The 15737-nt window shown below is 33.3% G+C and overlaps 1 protein-coding gene across 2 annotated transcripts in view; it reads right to left on the reverse strand.

Moving 5' to 3' along the window:
- Positions 1-15592, reverse strand: part of LOC147063396 (uncharacterized) — a 36725-nt gene extending 21133 nt beyond the window's left edge. Inside the window, exon 1 of one of the 2 annotated variants that reach the window (XM_085959697.1) lies at positions 15435-15592. The gene's annotated coding sequence lies outside the window, so the exon portion shown is untranslated. The remainder of the gene's footprint in view (positions 1-15434) is intronic. The other variant, XM_085959698.1, reaches the window with a different exon arrangement.
- Between the last annotated feature and the right edge of the window lie 145 nt (positions 15593-15737).

Raw genomic sequence — 15737 nt, forward strand, 5'->3', positions numbered from 1 at the left:
TTATTATAAAGCAATCATTATTCATAAGATTTTTATCACACTTGAATGGTCAAAGACATAGCTTATAATAAGTATCTTTAGAATCATCTTCAAATGTGTTAATCTTGCCGATTTTTTGAATAATAAAATACCTAATTCTTGTCAAATTTGGGATCACAGAGATTATCAATATAATTTTTTATCGTGAATATTTTACAAAAATTATCTCGTAATAAATTATACTAATGGTTTCATAAATGCGTTTAAAAATTAATAAACTTAAAAAATCTTAACACCACTGCACAGTTATGTACCGAAATATGACTATATTCTAAAACATTAGAGCGAGAGGTTTAAAAGAATACTTACTATTTTATGTAACAAAAATACTTTATGCAGTCATCAAATGTTTAAAATAATTATAAAGGATAATAAGGCTTCAAAATTATATAAATAGATTATCTACAACGTTTAAGGAGTGTCCAGGATCATGGTTTGAAAATACAATAAAAACTCAATTTTGACCTTCGACGAGCATGTCCCCCCTTAACTGCGTTTGTCAACTAAAACAAACGAGGTATGTATATAATAAATTATACTCATCTCTCGATTAACGTGGTAGATTCATTCCGTGAAAACTCACGTAAACGAAAACAGCGTAGGAAGACAATAATATTATGTAGATTCTACATTTGTGGGATAATACAATCAAAACTAAAAAATCGAAGCACATGACTCATAAAACATTCGAGAATACATTTAAAACAATGTGTAAAATCTATGCATAATAATATTTAGATAGGTAAGTACACGAAATTCAAGATATAATAATAATAATACCTAGGTATAACAAAAGAGTATGGACCTAATGCCGGGTCCACATTGGCAACATGTCGCGCGACAACCTCGTTAAATTTTACGATAAGTATGATAATTATCGTAAAATTTCTTAAGCAATTATGATAATTATCGTAAAATTTAACGAGGTTGTCGCGCGACTTGTGGCCGATGTGGACCCGGCATAATAGGTTAAGCAGATGGCTGGCATCCATTTCTTGTAAAAACATAATCTGTTAATACAAACCTCCACTCTGTGGATGCCCATAATATGATCCTATTAGGATCGGACATGGTCGGAATGAATGAATGAATGAATGACTAACAATATATTATAATTAAATCCATTTCCAGATGCACATACATTTTGTTAAATATAATCTGACTAGTTTTTAGTCATATCTTTCAAAAAAATCATATTGCGTAAAAACATTTATTGGATCGCGTCGAAGCTTTAAAGCTCAATCAACGTTTAGGTCTATATCTATGGCTAAATAATATTATTTTCTAGGTGTTAGGCTAACCGAAGATCTCTGCCCAATTGAAACCAGTAACGGTGGACTCTCTGAATCATCAACTTTACCTTCGAACGAACGAAATATGTACCTACACCAGAAAAAACGCGTGCTCAGAAAATTAAAAATTAATTATTCATAATGATACTATTGCGGTATTATACCATGTTATGTATGTACATATTATGGTTTTCAGTCAACACTGGATGCTCACAAGTTTTGTCAATGATAATGTAGTATAAACCAATGAAAAATGAGTAGTTGTTTTTTATGAAAATATTCAACTTAAACGATTGCATGCAAAAGAAAGCAACTTCACTCGATCACCGTGGGAGTTCACTATTCAACTGAGGAGCGAAATGTGTATTTGAGGTTTTTAAATTCTATGTTATGATAATAGTTAAGTAGTTTTACTATGGCACTTACATTTAATAAAAAAGTAAACTTCGTATTAATATGCTTTAAACCAATTAATTTAATATTACCAGTTAACTTTGAACATGCCTCGTAGGTACGTTATTGTAGTGGCCGAATGGGGTATAAACGTTAAATTTTAATTAGACTTGTTTGCTTGAATATAAAGCGAACTATTGTTAAGCTTAACTATTGGCTCTTGTTGCATAAATTTATCATACGGGTATAATATAAGTGCTTACTACCTACCGATTATTGATTTTTTCCGGCGAAAGGTCACAGTGGTTCAAATAAAGCTTTTTTAAATTCAATTCAACGGTGAATCAACAAATAAGTTTTTTTTTACTAGCAGAGCTTTATCGAAAACAAATAACAGATACAGCCGATCGGATTGTTGATATATATACAAATGTAATATTATAATGTACATATTGTTGATTTAGATGAAATGCAATAATTATGTACATACAGCAAATAACATCTTTCAGAGTCTAACTGACATAAAAAAGAAACGATGATCGTTTTAAGGAATACACCTTCTCATTGTGGCATTATAATGCAGATCGTAGGTATAAAACACTCGCTTTTTTAATAATATAATTGTCTTCAATTATACTTGACGATGAGTTTATATTCCGATACAGCCTGCAGTCAACATACATAAATGACATATCGTAGAATTAACAAAAACCTTGTTTCAAAACCATAGAAATTATTATATATTTATACGTTACACATTATATTATAAGAAATCTTAAAAGTATTTTTTTTCAGTGTTGAAGAAACTCGTTAAAAATACCAATATGACCAATTTAAAAGAATAATATCAAACACTCGTGGACTCGATTTATCTATAGAAGAGTTTTATGGAGACGAAATAATACAGTAAGTGGTATAAACACATGCATAATTAATTTCATTTAGTGGTCGCAGGCTAACATAATTAAATAAAAGAATAATTTATTTCTTGTACTACTTTCGAAGATTTTATTTTTAAAATCAAGGCCGACTTCGAGGGTTATGTGGAAATCATCGGAAAATATTTAAAGTAGGTAATCGATGGAACAGTAATAACAATACACACTTATTTTTATGGAGTGGTCATAATTAAATGCCTGCAGTAGGTAGGTATACAGTAACGCCAAAAAACGCGCGGAAATTCGTTAGACACGTACATAATATTCGGCTTATGTTTAAAATTTTCGAATAAACCGATTGAGTTCAGTTTATTTAAAATGTTATTTTTCTACACAAACTGGTCTTTATTATTTCTCCAAATGACGGCACCAATCACATTATAAAATGTTCATATTAATATATTATTAGTAACGGTTACACATCCTATAATTGTATAGTATTTAAAGGTGTCGCTAGCTTCTCACGTAGTACTTACTTTAATACTAGTTATAAGTACTATTCATGGCAATTGCCAGGTAAGTAAGTGTTTAGAAAATATGTTTAGAAAAATCTTATTATACGTCAAGATATATGTTAAATAGTTGCTTAGTGTCAAATGTTCGGCACTGATTCAATTCAATTCAATTTTCAATTCAATTCAATTCAATTCAATTTGTTTATTTTTACATATTGTGGACAATACAAATTATAAGTTTAAGACGTTCACAACATGACATAAAAAAAGAGATAGATAGTATGTTATTAAACAGTAGAAATATGTACATACAAAAATATTAATTATATAGGTACATGGAAATACACCGGATGAGTTAAGCAGACCCTATTTTAAAAAATTATAAAATAACGTCCACCTATACTCATCCTCACGTAGGTGGAATATATCAACACCCGAAGCAATTTCGTTAAACATAGTTATCGCCCTCTCAATTGGCATTACCAGTGGCAGGTTGGTTCTGCACCTTGGGAGAATAAACAACTGATGTTCTCTATTTCTAAGATAGTTATCAGGGACACACAGGTCAACACTGCCCAGAATGGCAGAGTTCTCATTTATACCTCGTATAAGTCGAAAAAAATACGTAGCTAAATAAAGATTTCTTCTAAATTGCAAACTGCAGTATGTAAGCATGCCTAAGAGAAAGTCAGTTGGATAAAGCCACGGATAGTATCCGTACAACCTCAAATAAAGGGAGTCTCAAGAATTTCTTCTGAACCCTCTGTTCTGTTCTGTTCTGGTTCTGATAATTCTGAAAGTTCTGATAATTAGTTACACATGGTAATTCAGTTATCGGTGGGAACATGATTATTGATTAAATTTAATGTGATAAAACTGATGATAACCCATTATTACTTGCTAGTTAATAACAGCAAGGAGATATTTGTAGATGATTCGGCTCTGTACGTCTAACTATCATATGAATATTTAATTGTATGAAAACATATTACTTCCAGTAGGTACCAGCAAATATTCCCCAAGGGATCGTTTTCGCGGTGAGTATCACATCAAATTTAATAATTAAACCCACTGTTTGTTGACATATTGTCCTTTTTTGTAGTTAACACACTAAAGTGCTTTGGGTAGTTACGTATGTTAGGAGTATAATAAATAAATTTTAGTCTCTACCTTCCACATAATATATAATTTATTATATATTATGTGGAAGTATAGTATATTGTATATCTGTACATCAGAGCCAGTGTGGCTTAGATCCGACCTTGCGGAAAACGATTGAAGTGGGTACAGATATTGAAAGTAGATAGCTAAAAAATTACACCGTTTAGAGCCAATTCAAGTTTTTGGTCTATTCATAACAAAAACTTCAAATTTTAAATAGTTAATGGCACTCAAACGGGTAAAGAATTAGATACAACTAAGGCAACAAGCTGTCAATATTATATGGATGTATATCAAGCGCGCACACGGTAAACAATATGAGAGGAATCCATTACGAAAAAATATTCATAATAATTCATTATTTATTTTTAATGTGGCGAGAAGGAGGCGGGTTCACAAAATTTAGTTCACATTTACCCCACCTTACAGCTTCTCGTCGCTTCAACAGCGGACCCCTGCAATCTTCCGGGTGCATTCATCATACTCATATACTCCGCATTTTGAGTACAACGATTAAAACCTGGTCTATGGGTGCTCACCTACGAGTTATTGCGAGCTGTCGTATCCACGAATACGCATAGCCTAACGGTCATCATTATTAAGATCGTCAGTGTCCGTTTTTGTCGTCCGCGCTATCTTGTCATTTAGAATATTAAGGCGCACATTTTTAATAACTGTGCCTGCGCTTTTTCGTACGGGGTGGTTTGAGTCAATGACAAGGCAAACATTCGATGCCTTGATTTTTGCACCAATCCATGAGTACGACCGGTTTTCTACTAACACAGGCCTTGCGTGTTGAAAGGAGAGGGGCCAACCCGTTCATAAGCCTTTTTGATAGTCATATTATCCGGTTTACGATCCTCAGTCATGAGGTCCTGAAGAAAATGAAGAATTGGTAATATTCCATTTACCTAAATATTTTTTTTTTCATTCCCTAGGAGGTTTCGACCCGAACCCATCCACCCCTTGTGTACCTACGCTCCTGAAATTAATTGTTCGGACTAGAAAGCTGGGTTGGTCTGGGCTAGTGATTTTATACAGATACTGCATACAGATATACCTACTTTAAAAATGACCTCCGTTTGTACCTCAAATACAAAGTGTACGTAAACTTCCCGTAATTGGAATAGGTCGAAACATGGACCCTGGTAAAAGATATTCAGAAACTTCGGAAAGGTGCACGATGGGTGTAACGCCTAAGGACAAAAACGAAATGACCAGATAGATAAGGTAACAGAATAATCAAGGGTTTGCAATATAATAAAATTCGTAAAGTCAAATTGGGTTGACACATAGTTCGAGGAAATGACAATTGTGAACAAATCTTATCATCCATGAGGTATAAAACCTCCGTAAGGTATAGGTAAATCGTTTTACAGTGGCAAAGGGTTTGCAATATAATAAAATTCGTAAAGTCAAATTGGGTTGACGCATAGTTCGAGGAAATGACAATTGTGAACAAATCTTATCATCCATGAGGTATAAAACCTCCGTAAGGTATAGGTAAATCGTTTTACAGTGGCACCATGGGTACGGCAAATGCGGCTTGCAGTTGTATTGATATTGTTTGCTAGCATTGAAACAGGCATTGTCGCAAGCAATTCAATACACGCGCGAATCGCCTATGGTGCCACTGTAGAATGATTTACCTATAGACATACTAATAATTAGAAGCTGCCTGATCTAAGGATTGGTTAAGTTTTGTTGTAATACGTGACGATTTCGTGAGGATCAAGAGAAGTGGAATTAGCTTGAAGAATCATTCGTCCATCAATGGATGGAAACAGACTGATGATGACGATTAAATGTATTGAAAAATCCAAAGAAGTGATGATCTCTCTGATTTTCCGGTCAAAGAAAATTTTGTCCAGTAATTTCTAGCAAACCGATGATATTGTTATATTTTTTTTATTTCTCTCTGATCATTTTCATTTCAGTGTTAGATAATATGATTTGTTGGCATTCAATAAGATATTGTGTTATAAATATTGGGTAGGTACGAATAGCATTTTTGGTGGGGTTCAATACCTAATAATAAGCATTTAATATTGAATGAGGGGAACTAGCCACGCATGACGAGCACCTGGATTTTATTTTTATTTATTGTAATCCAATATTCATAACGTACCTATCGGCCAATCATACATAGGTACTTAAATTGACGTCCAGTGGGGTTAGATAGGTCATGTATTGGAGTAATTCAAACATTTAAAGTTTGACAGTAGGTATCTACGTCTCGTGGAAATGAGAAAGTTTTTCAACACGATTACGAACGATGCTCAAAGAGGTGTATAAATTTAAAATAAATTCCATAGAATGTACCCAATTACATACTAATTTTATTATCAGCTATCCTTTCATAATATTTATAATACAAATTATAAATTTTGAGTAAGATCATAATAATCTATCCGTAGACGCCCGATGCACTGGCTAATGTTGAGTCCCCATATGATTAAAAATAACAATTTTTAATTTTCCAAATAAATCCATGCATTCAAAAGTCTCCTCTCTTACAAATCACAATACTTAAATTTTTAAATTGTCTGACGAATCGGTTGTGTCATTTGGGTTAAAAAATCGTGCCGTTGATTCCCTGATCGAAAACAATATATTATTTATATTAAACGGTTCAGGCTTGTAGATTTTTCATTTTTTGACTAGATATTATAAATTATACACAGGTATGCCAACCTAAACAAGAGACGTGCACGCGAAAACTTTCTTAACACACATATTTAGGTACCTATAAGCAAGTTACTGTGCGTGTTTATGACTATTAACTATATTTTATTAAAGGGAATTATACTGTCCTTGCTTCGAATAGCAAAAGTGAAATTTCCATCCATTTATTTTTTATCTGATGCGCCCAAAAATTAAATGGATTCCATAATGATATTATTTTGAAGCTTTATTAACGTTCAGTCAGAAGAAAGCAGGTGGGTACTTAACAAGATTTTAATATACCAAACAAATCGTTAATAATGCTGATTATTTTGCCGGAGATGCGATTGTAACAACCAGGCGCGAAAACACAGAAAATGGTTATGGAAAGGATCCATTTTGAAACAATATTTCGGTTAACAAAATCTAGCAGGTGCCAATGACTTCCAACATTTACCCTGTTTACTACTTATTTATAGCTACCTACTCGTCGTTTCAACCGCGGACTCTCGTACTTTTCCAGGTACATTCACCATACCCAAACACTCTTCACTTTGAGTCTAGTGATAAACACCTGGCCTGCAGGCATGACTAAGAGTGCTCACATACGAATCATTGAGTATGACGAGATCCACGAGTAGTTATTGGATGCGCGTAATTATTAAAATCGTTAGTGTCCGTGTGTGTCGTCTGCGCTGTCTTATCTATGCCACATCGGAATATTAAAGCAAACATTGGATGATTCAGATGGTTGCACCGATTCATGACAGCAACGTGTCGTAGAATACCGAGAGGAGTGGGCCCAACCCGTTCAGAAGGCTGTTCGACAGCCAAATCATCCGGGTCATGATCCTCAATCATGACGTATAGACGAAGAGGAATAAAATGTAATATTCTTTTCGCGTAAATAATTTGTATTTTTTCTGTTCCTGGGGGGAGGAGGCCCGAACCCAAACTCCTCCCTCCCTTGAGTGCGCGTCTGGTAGCAACCGTCAAAATCAACAATGACAGCACATCATTAAAATAATAATTGTAGAATCTTAATCACTATACCAGAGCTTTTAACCAAGCGTTCTGCAGGCGATTGGGAAGTGTGCCGCAATATATTGCGTCTAATAAAATTTGAGCGCCTACTCGGCATACGGTTAGTACATACTTTACCAAATCTAAACGTCTTTAAAAGTAAAATGAAAAAGGTCGCATTTAATATTTTTTGGCTATTAATAAAATTACGAGTAGAGTCTGTATTCTATAAGCTGGTGTTCACGTCACGTTGTTGGCGGACGGAGAGCATTGTGCCATCGCGTTCGACTGTTTTCAATAGGAGGGAACGAGAGAGAATGCAGTGCTGAATGCTGAAGCGGGGGGGAGGGGGAACCGCACGCTAGCTTATAGAAGACAGACTCTAGTTCTTTCAAGCATCGACCTACACATAAAAAGTTATAATATCTTCTAAATGAGCACAAATAAATCAATGAAGAATTGATTACGTATCACTATAGGTAGGTATCATAATGAATACGTGTATTAATTAAGGCTCTAAGTACCAAAAAGTAGTATTGCCTGTAGTTACAAAATACCGAGTCATTGCAGTAAAATTTCATGAAGCAGACCTTTTGAAAAATGTGGTTTTGCAGTGTGAAGCAATCACGGCAGCTTCTAAAATTTTTGGTATTAAGAACTCGCAAGTGTCAACACACCATCGTCAGCCATTTTATATTTAATGAGGTTGACCATTGTAGAGCTATTTACACCATTATAAATAAAATAAGCCAACGGACTTACAACGTCGACAGGTTAAAATATTTTGCTGTATTTTTTTGTCTTGCTTGAGGCGCTTAGACCATAGTTGAAGTTATTGGCATCAGTATGTAGAACACTTTTCTATAAAAATGTCAGTTTTTTGTTTTTGGTACTTAGCGCCTTAATTAATACACGTATTCAATGTTGTTTGCATTTTTCTCAATTTCGTTGACCTATCGGGATCCGCCTTTACATACAGATATTATAATATCCATCTAGCTAGATTCTCTGAATTATTAATATATCGAAATTAAAGCATTTAATAATAATTTAATATGACACATTGTTGGTTCTTTACTTGATACAAATAATTACCTACTCATTTGATATTTTTTTATTTATAAAGTGTATGACAATATTAACGTCAGATGATAAACAAAATAAAGTGTATCTAAAAACGAAATATAGAGTAGCAATGAATGGATTAAATTTTCCATTTTCCAATGACACTAGTATACTGAATGAGATCAAAATTTATAGAATATGTAAGACGTGCCCAATGTTCAAACTAGGCAGATATTATACCTACCTACATAGTTAGGTATTGAACATATTATGAATTCTGTAATATTGTTTATTTTATTTTTAATGAAATAAATACAAGAACACTTTAGACTAAAGTAACATCAATAATGCTCACTCAGGCACAAATGATAGGTTTGCGATATACAAATTACTCATTGATTACCAATTAAAGTGTACGAAAATAAATATATACCTATATTTTTTGGTAAAACATGTTTCGTAGATAATATGTTTATGGTAGGTAGGTACTTACCTATCGCTTAGCTTCGCCAAAATGACTAAGTACATCGATTATAATATTACCTATGTAATTATTTTGTAACCTTCATTTTGAGACAGTTTCTTCTAATTATTGAATAGTAAAGTTAAAAAATAATAACTCTTATATGAAATAATGTCATCCATGTTATTATATCTGTTATTCTAAATTCAAATTTGAAATGTATTTTCTTTTGATGTTTTTTTTTGACGATTTTGTTCATAAGAAAAAACTGTCAATCTTGATGATGTTATTGCTGGATTTATGTCCAAACTTTTTCGCCATTGTTTCAGCTTCAATGTCATATTTAAAATATGTGATTACGTCAATTTGAACTTTGAATTTCGGACATGAAAAATTAATAACATTTTCCGGTACATTGAGTCTCAACTTACTGTACTGTGAATGAAAAATTGAAATCAATATTCACGAATTTAATATTAAGCGACGATGATTCAATGTTGATAAAACGATCGATTATTTACATTTTATAATGTACCTACGTACATATTAAATTTTGTTTCTAGATAGATTTTCCCATTTTATATTCTAAGGGGATGGATTGAAAACTTTGTTGAATACAGTGGCGTATCAATAGATTGTATTGTTTATTTTGATATCTTATTACTTATTACCCATTGATACTTACAACTAAATTGCACCAGATGGTATTTCTGAATTTATGAATTGTGAACATTTAAAGATTTTCCGTGTATTTACAGGCACAAGTTGATACATCTCTGGGATACTGCTATTATTACAGTCTATCCACTGACTATTCGTCAATCGACACGAATTTCTAAAATACACATAGTGGCGCGCTAGCGTTTGCAAAACCGCCAATGACTATGTTGAAGGTTGGATTTTATATAATATTATCATGATGTTCGCAGCGATGATTTTCTTTTACGCAAATGGCGCTACCGACTCGTCAGAAAATTCAAAAGGGGGCCTCCAAAAAAGTTCAAACCAGTTAGGTATATAAGTAGATAATAAATTTAAAAATTATACCAAAATCTAAAAAAATATGCATACGTATTTCTCATAGATTGATTAAAAAGCATAACGATTTAGATTTTACATAACAAACAAACAGTGTCAACAGGCATAAATCGAGAATATTAGATATAAACCCAAATCTTTAAGGGGGGACATGCTCGTCGAAGGTCAAAATTGAGTTTTTATTGTATTTTCAAACCATGATCCTGGACACTCCTTAAACGTTGTAGATAATCTATTTATATAATTTTAAAGCCTTATTATCATTTATATTTATTTTAAACATTTGATGACTGCATAAAGTATTTTTGTTACATAAAATAGTATTCTTTTAAACCTCTCGCTCTAATGTTTTAGAATATAGTCATATTTCGGTACATAACTGTGCAGTGGTGTTAAGATTTTTTACATGTATTAATTTTTAAAAAAACACTACCTTATTCTTAGGTCAATAATTATTATAAAGCAATCATTATTCATAAAATGTTTATCACACTTGAATGGTCAAGGACATAGCTTATAATAAATATCTTTAGAATCATCTTCAAATGTGTTAATCTTGCCGATTTTTTGAATAATAAAATGCCTAATTCTTGTCAAATTTGGGATCACAGAGATTATCAGTATAATTTTTTATCGTGAATATTTTACAAAAATTATCTCGTAATAAATTATGCTAATGGTTTTATAAATGCGTTTAAAAATTAATAAATGTAAAAAATCTTAACACCACTGCACAGTTATGTACCGAAATATGACTATATTCTAAAACATTAGAGCGAGAGGTTTAAAAGAATACTATTTTATGTAACAAAAATACTTTATACAGTCATCAAATGTGTAAAATAACTATAAAGGATAATAAGGCTTCAAAATTATATAAATAGATTATCTACGACGTTTAAGGAGTGTCCAGGATCATGGTTTGAAAATACAATAAAAACTCAATTTTGGCGTTCGACGAGCATGTCCCCCCTTAATAGTATACTCCGTGGATGTAGGTATATAACAAATAAGTATTTGTTATATGCCCATTATTGTCGCTCCTAATCGGAGAATATGGGCATCCGCAGAATAGAAGGTATGGCTAACATACTAGACTAACTTGAATGCTTGATATCATAGTTAATTGGGCCCTCAAGAGCTCATTGTGGAGTCATGTATGTATTCATGTCTTCCCGGAGAAGTTTCAGCCATACACATGGCCAAACCGAAAGCTATTGCGTGGATTGATGCCTTCCCGTCTCCATTGTGACTTGTTATATGACTAGTTCTGTGATTTTGTTTTTAATATCTTTCTATTTTTGAACAAAATGTTTTACTTAGGTATTTATTTTTTTACTATCGTCATAATATGATAATATATATATTGGGCCATTTTTCCGGATCAGACATACGTTAAAAAAACAATCTGATAGGTACTTTTTGTCAGACGTGAGATCGAACCCACATCCATAGCTTCAGAAACGGACGCTCCACCAATAATTACGCGATAGTGGTGCTATTATGTAAGCGTAAAGTATTGCAAAAACTGTATGTATGTGTTATAATAACTACTACAGACAATACAAATTTAAAACACAACTATATGATCGATGTACTGGATGACATTGCAGAGCTAATCATAAATAGGCAATTAATTAAATGAACCAATTAGATGTGTGTGATGAAAAATATGTGCCAAGGGTGAAGGCTAAGGTTTTATTGTGTTTTCAATATTTTCCCGTGGTATTCTTTTCTGTCCCCTCGCGAAGCTGATATCATTCAACTTATCACCTTGAAAATGGGAAGGAAATCGATATGACGTGTATTTTAGGTTCACGAGATTGTGGCGTGACTGCTTAGCCCAGGTGGAGAAACAATTGCCGCATTTCAATTAAAACTTCCACCTGTCTTTTTCCAACAACGTACACTCTTTCTCACACAAAATATTCGAGTGACTTATCGCCCAACTACAATTTTATACACGTATGAAACAGTTTATTCAAATTTATGAATGCATATTACTTTATGCAGGTGTTCCAAAATAAATTTATTTTTCATAAAACCTAGTAGATACCTACATACCTACCCGATCTATAATAGTATATGGGTACCTCCTTCCAGTCAATGGGTCTAACATTTTGGAAGCACCCTGTGACAATTTTGCCTATTATTGTCATTGAGTGTTAAAATACAATTAAGTTGCCAGGTTTTTTTACACTTCGATTATGAAAATACGAATGTTTTTAAATTTTCATACTTTTTAATCTTCTTCCACCAAACAAATTATACAAGCAGTGGCGTACCCAGGGGGGGCCAAGGGGCCCTGGCACCCCCAAAAATGAAAATGATCAGAATGATTTTAAACATTGAAAGGCAATAAACTATACCTTGGGCTTAGACAAATAAAAACACTGCAAAAAAAATGATTTGTAATTATTCTCCAGCACCCTTTTTAGAAAAATTTCTTAGATTTTAATTTCTAACACAAAAATTTCGAAACACTAATGACGGGTTTTTTTAAAAACCCAATCCCTAATCGGTGTCCACCCGAATTATGGAGTGGTGTAGGTCATGACTGGGGAGGGCTGATAGGGCTCTAGCCTGGGGGCCCGGGCTGTGGGGGGCCAGGCGTGTCGGGTTGACCAGATAAGTGAGATAAACACACATCATAAACTAGCTTTAATAGTAAAAAAGTCGCCTGCGGCGCTATTATACTTCATGGCCATGAACATTTTCAATTATATAATTGTGCAATATACTTTTTGATTATTATGTGTCGATACTCGACAGCTCCATTATTAAAGTAGATGTATTAAAAAATGCCAATAATTCACAGTATAAGTACCCTTAATTTGAACTAAAACACAATTTGAAAAACGTTAATGTAGTCTTTCACACTGCCTTTAACCTTAGTGGTAGGTAGAGGGCCCGCCAAATATCCTAGCCTGAGGGCACGTTTCAGGATGTGGGGACCATGGTGTAGGTACGCCGAGTGCAACAGACAAAAGGCCGATAAACGAAAAATTAGGCTGTGAAGAAGAAAAAGAGCCTATGGGACTAATTTACATTTTCCTCCTTGGGCCCCCCCCCCCAATATTAAATCCTGGGTGCGCCATTGTATACAAGTGATACACTTTTGCTTCTTACGTAAAACATTTTGTGTGAAACTCTACGCGTCTCCACATCTACAAATACTGAAATTAGATTAAATGTTCTTTGGACAGTACACATTGTCAATACTATCGATAGATATATTGGCGCGCTTTAATCAAGGCCATGCTACTTATGATGAAATAGTAAAGCGTGCTGGTTAGTGCGTTTCTAAATGTTATTCGTCCCAGAGGAGTACCTACATAAAAACATGGATATTGTAATAGTTTGTACCTATACATTTTTTTGTAGGTCTGTAACAGGCTTAATACTCTAGTGGAGTGTTTCCCAAAAACTGGGTATACAAAACACTTTTTACAGATATTTAATGATTAAGTACCTATAAGTATAATCTATACTATAGGAGAATCCATAAAGACACCTAGGTACGTAGAAGGTACCTACATTTTTTGTAAATATGAGCGTTGGATACATATAGGGTAAATTGCGCAGCAGGTATTTTTTATTTATTTTTTTCAACTTCGTGGGACGCGCACACAATATGGTATGTGTATGCCCATAGAGGTATTAAATAAAAAGAGGGGCACCGAATCGGCTTTCTCATACAACTGAATGAAGCAGGCCGACAATACCCGACAACTTACGAGAAATAGCGACGCGATAAAAAAAATGCAGGGCATCACGGAGGGTTTACTTTGGTCATTATAACGTAGCCATATACTTAATACAATGTTAACGTGGAAATTTTGCCGCAAATTGATTACCAGCCTGCATCACCATACTTTTTCACCATACTAGCCTGCCTCACCATACTTTCATATAACCGCCGCCCCTAGGTATGCCGGTGGATACCTTTCGATGTGTGAATTATTCAGATATTTTCCACGTGTTTGGATAAAATAAGATTTTATGGTACCTACCAGTTATAAAAATACATAAGAAATTAAAAAGTAGATATCTATATAGGTATAACGCATTAAAACAGTATAACAGTAGGTATTTTTGTAGGTACATATCAATTGATAACTGTATGTACCTACCTAACTATCTGTGGTTCAGGCCATGGTTACTTGAGATACCCTCCATTTCCGTCCCACTTCCCAGTCTATAATTATTATTATGACTAAGCGAATGGCTGATAAACGCTTCTTAAAATAAAAGCAAGATAGGTAGGTAGGTACCTTCACAAACATTTTACCCTGAACGGAGCGGTTTTGCGGAAGCGAAAAAACTTTTGAGTTTCCATTTAATAATTAATTATTAACAATCTACGTTATATTATGATATTGTCATAATAATATTGTGTGTATTTATGAAATGACTCATGCGAATCTGGAGGTACCTACCAAAGAACCTAGCAAATTTTGGCAAAAAAATGGCACATAGAGGTTTTAAATCATGATTTATTATCTAAAATCTAATATGATTATAGGTAAATGATAGTGTGATTATTAAGTAGGTACCTACCTGTACATATTGTACTAAAATACATTTCAATGAATATTTAGTTGTAAACGAATATTTCGATTTTTTCCACTCGGTCACGAATTTAATGTACCTACCTAGTGGTATTATAATATGCGCACTATTTAAAAACAAAATCATAAAATCCCTGCTGGGCACGCGACAAACATTATCTAATTAGCTATTTAATTTAAAATCCACTGTCTATTATGTAATAGTAATTTATAAGAATATTTCTCATGCAGAGATGAATGCATTGATATTGAGTTTGATAAAGAAAATTTAATAATATTTACAATGCATTTTTATATTATTTGATGACATCATAGTAATTTTACTAACTCACCTAATAATATAGAAGAACAATAATACGTAGTTATTATCTCCAATAACCACGTAAACTCATTTTCACTCTATAATACTAGCGCAACTTTTTTCCGAACTAGACCAAGCACACGTCTGATTTGAATAATATTTTATGTCGAATCGATTTCAGCCATTTGTAAACAACAATGTAGTTTCTAAATATACATACTTTTCACACTGCGCAGCTGTCAAATTTACGCACTTACGTGATATGTAAAAAGAGTCTGAAAAAGTTTTACCATAGCAAAGGGTCATGTGAAGTACAGAAAATAATTATTATTTT

This window comes from Rhyacophila brunnea, unplaced genomic scaffold (genome assembly GCF_057557595.1).
Source record: "Rhyacophila brunnea isolate RB1 unplaced genomic scaffold, BYU_Rbru_1.0 scaffold_9, whole genome shotgun sequence".
Taxonomy (NCBI): domain Eukaryota; kingdom Metazoa; phylum Arthropoda; class Insecta; order Trichoptera; family Rhyacophilidae; genus Rhyacophila; species Rhyacophila brunnea.